Here is a 5,000-nt window from a genome sequence, read left to right on the forward strand (position 1 = left end):
TACAACATTGCCTGCAAAAAATTAGAATTTTTCGACATGGGGAAGTATTTTTTTTATTTTTCCAAAGACCCGAAATGTGGAAAATCGGGAAAAATGGAAAAACGTATCTAGACACCGTATTTTTGCGTGATTTTTTCCAGTCCATCCCATAATAATATCAAGAAGGTGCCCACCAAGTTTCGTTAGGATTGGCCAAGGTTTCGAATTTTCATGAATTTTTTTCAAAACCCTCTATTTTCCAACATTTCAAAAATTCAAAACCACATCAAGATGGCTTGGTTTTGATACCAAACTTTCTAGACCTCATTCTGCATGCATTTGTGACACTTTCAAACCAACAAAACTCAAAAACCACCACTTTGAAAATTTCATGATTCTTGGCACACCACCAAGTCACAAAATCAAGCCAAAACACCAAAATCTTGGAACTTGGCTATGCACCAACCATGCCAAGATCAATTCCTTTTGATCCCAAACTTCTCCCACATCACTTTGAAGGCATTTGTGAGGATTGAGTCCAGCCACTTTTCCAAAACCATGATTTTCGTTTTTCACCAAAATCACCACCAAGTCACAAAATCAAGCCAAAAATCCAAAATCATGGAACTTGGCTATGCACCAACCATGCCAAGATCAATTCCTTTTGATCCCAAACTTCTCCCACATCACTTTGAAGGCATTTGTGAGAATTGAGTCCAGCCACTTTTCCAAAACCATGATTTTCGTTTTTCACCAAAATCACCACCAAGTCACAAAATCAAGCCAAAAATCCAAAATCATGGAACTTGGCTATGCACCAACCATGCCAAGATCAACTCCTTTTGATCCCAAACTTCTCCCACATCACTTTGAAGGCATTTGTGAGGATTGAGTCCAGCCACTTTTCCAAAACCATGATTTTCGTTTTTCACCAAAATCACCACCAAGTCACAAAATCAAGCCAAAAATCCAAAATCATGGAACTTGGCTATGCACCAACCATGCCAAGATCAATTCCTTTTGATCCCAAACTTCTCCCACATCAATTTGAAGGCATTTGTGAGGATTGAGTCCAGCCACTTTTCCAAAACCATGATTTTCGTTTTTCACCAAAATCACCACCAAGTCACAAAATCAAGCCAAAAATCCAAAATCATGGAACTTGGCTATGCACCAACCATGCCAAGATCAATTCCTTTTGATCCCAAACTTCTCCCACATCACTTTGAAGGCATTTGTGAGAATTGAGTCCAGCCACTTTTCCAAAACCATGATTTTCGTTTTTCACCAAAATCACCACCAAGTCACAAAATCAAGCCAAAAATCCAAAATCATGGAACTTGGCTATGCACCAACCATGCCAAGATCAATTCCTTTTGATCCCAAACTTCTCCCACATCACTTTGAAGGCATTTGTGAGGATTGAGTCCAGCCACTTTTCCAAAACAATGATTTTCGTTTTTCACCAAAATCACCACCAAGCCACAAAATCAAGCCAAAACACCAAAATCATGAACTTGGCTATGCACCAACCATGTCAAGATCAATTCCTTTTGATCCCAAACTTCTCCCACATCACTTTGAAGGCATTTGTGAGGATTGAGTCCAGCCACTTTTCCAAAACCAACATTTTCGTTTTTCACCAAAATCACCACCAAGTCACAAAATCATGAACTTGGCTATGCACCAACCATGCCAAGATCAATTCCTTTTGATCCCAAACTTCTCCCACATCACTTTGAAGGCATTTGTGAGAATTGAGTCCAGCCACTTTTCCAAAACCATGATTTTCGTTTTTCACCAAAATCACCACCAAGTCACAAAATCAAGCCAAAAATCCAAAATCATGGAACTTGGCTATGCACCAACCATGTCAAAATCAATTCCTTTTGATCCCAAACTTCTCCCACATCACTTTGAAGGCATTTGTGAGGATTGAGTCCAGCCACTTTTCCAAAACCATGATTTTCGTTTTTCACCAAAATCACCACCAAGTCACAAAATCAAGCCAAAAATCCAAAATCATGGAACTTGGCTATGCACCAACCATGCCAAGATCAATTCCTTTTGATCCCAAACTTCTCCCACATCACTTTGAAGGCATTTGTGAGGATTGAGTCCAGCCACTTTTCCAAAACAATGATTTTCGTTTTTCACCAAAATCACCACCAAGCCACAAAATCAAGCCAAAACACCAAAATCATGAACTTGGCTATGCACCAACCATGTCAAGATCAATTCCTTTTGATCCCAAACTTCTCCCACATCACTTTGAAGGCATTTGTGAGGATTGAGTCCAGCCACTTTTCCAAAACCAACATTTTCGTTTTTCACCAAAATCACCACCAAGTCACAAAATCATGAACTTGGCTATGCACCAACCATGCCAAGATCAATTCCTTTTGATCCCAAACTTCTCCCACATCACTTTGAAGGCATTTGTGAGAATTGAGTCCAGCCACTTTTCCAAAACCATGATTTTCGTTTTTCACCAAAATCACCACCAAGTCACAAAATCAAGCCAAAAATCCAAAATCATGGAACTTGGCTATGCACCAACCATGTCAAAATCAATTCCTTTTGATCCCAAACTTCTCCCACATCACTTTGAAGGCATTTGTGAGGATTGAGTCCAGCCACTTTTCCAAAACCATGATTTTCGTTTTTCACCAAAATCACCACCAAGTCACAAAATCAAGCCAAAAATCCAAAATCATGGAACTTGGCTATGCACCAACCATGCCAAGATCAATTCCTTTTGATCCCAAACTTCTCCCACATCACTTTGGAGGCATTTGTGAGGATTGAGTCCAGCCACTTTTCCAAAACCATGATTTTCGTTTTTCACCAAAATCACCACCAAGTCACAAAATCAAGCCAAAAATCCAAAATCATGGAACTTGGCTATGCACCAACCATGCCAAGATCAATTCCTTTTGATCCCAAACTTCTCCCACATCACTTTGAAGGCATTTGTGAGGATTGAGTCCAGCCACTTTTCCAAAACCATGATTTTCGTTTTTCACCAAAATCACCACCAAGCCACAAAATCAAGCCAAAAATCCAAAATCATGGCACTTGGCTATGCACCAACCATGTCAAGATCAATTCCTTTTGCTCCCAAACTTCTCCCACATCACTTTGAAGGCATTTGTGAGGATTGAGTCCAGCCACTTTTCCAAAACCATGATTTTCGTTTTTCACCAAAATCACCACCAAGCCACAAAATCAAGCCAAAACACCAAAATCATGAACTTCGCTATGCACCAACCATGTCAAGATCAATTCCTTTTGATCCCAAACTTCTCCCACATCACTTTGAAGGCATTTGTGAGGATTGAGTCCAGCCAGTTTTCCAAAACCAACATTTTCGTTTTTCACCAAAATCACCACCAAGTCACAAAATCAAGCCAAAAATCCAAAATCATGGCACTTGGCTATGCACCAACCATGTCAAGATCAATTCCTTTTGCTCCCAAACTTCTCCCACATCACTTTGAAGGCATTTGTGAGGATTGAGTCCAGCCACTTTTCCAAAACCATGATTTTCGTTTTTCACCAAAATCACCACCAAGCCACAAAATCAAGCCAAAACACCAAAATCATGAACTTGGCTATGCACCAACCATGTCAAGATCAATTCCTTTTGATCCCAAACTTCTCCCACATCACTTTGAAGGCATTTGTGAGGATTGAGTCCAGCCACTTTTCCAAAACCAACATTTTCGTTTTTCACCAAAATCACCACCAAGTCACAAAATCATGAACTTGGCTATGCACCAACCATGTCAAGATCAATTCCTTTTGATCCCAAACTTCTCCCACATCACTTTGAAGGCATTTGTGAGGATTGAGTCCAGCCAGTTTTCCAAAACCATGATTTTCGTTTTTCACCAAAATCACCACCAAGTCACAAAATCAAGCCAAAACACCAAAATCATGGAACTTGGCTATGCACCAACCATGCCAAGATCAATTCCTTTTGATCCCAAACTTCTCCCACATCACTTTGAAGGCATTTGTGAGGATTGAGTCCAGCCAGTTTTCCAAAACCAACATTTTCGTTTTTCACCAAAATCACCACCAAGCCACAAAATCAAGCCAAAAATCCAAAATCATGAACTTGGCTATGCACCAACCATGTCAAGATCAATTCCTTTTGATCCCAAACTTCTCACACATCACTTTGAAGGCATTTGTGAGGATTGAGTCCAGCCAGTTTTCCAAAACCATGATTTTCGTTTTTCACCAAAATCACCACCAAGCCACAAAATCAAGCCAAAACACCAAAATCATGCAACTTGGCTATGCACCAACCATGCCAAGATCAATTCCTTTTGATCCCAAACTTCTCCCACATCACTTTGAAGGCATTTGTGAGGATTGAGTCCATCCAGTTTTCCAAAACCAACATTTTCGTTTTTCACCAAAATCACCACCAAGCCACAAAATCAAGCCAAAAATCCAAAATCATGAACTTGGCTATGCACCAACCATGTCAAGATCAATTCCTTTTGATCCCAAACTTCTCACACATCACTTTGAAGGCATTTGTGAGGATTGAGTCCAGCCACTTTTCCAAAACCATGATTTTCGTTTTTCACCAAAATCACCACCAAGCCACAAAATCAAGCCAAAACACCAAAATCATGAACTTGGCTATGCACCAACCATGTCAAGATCAATTCCTTTTGATCCCAAACTTCTCCCACACCACTTTGGAGGCATTTGTGAGGATTGAGTCCAGCCAATTTTCCAAAACCAACATTTTCGTTTTTCACCAAAATCACCACCAAGTCACAAAATCATGAACTTGGCTATGCACCAACCATGTCAAGATCAATTCCTTTTGATCCCAAACTTCTCCCACATCACTTTGAAGGCATTTGTGAGGATTGAGTCCAGCCAGTTTTCCAAAACCATGATTTTCGTTTTTCACCAAAATCACCATCAAGTCACAAAATCAAGCCAAAAATCCAAAATCATGGAACTTGGCTATGCACCAACCATGTCAAAATCAA

This window comes from Phaseolus vulgaris, chromosome 9 (assembly GCF_051622355.1).
Source record: "Phaseolus vulgaris cultivar YP4 chromosome 9, ASM5162235v1, whole genome shotgun sequence".
Lineage (NCBI taxonomy): Eukaryota > Viridiplantae > Streptophyta > Magnoliopsida > Fabales > Fabaceae > Phaseolus > Phaseolus vulgaris.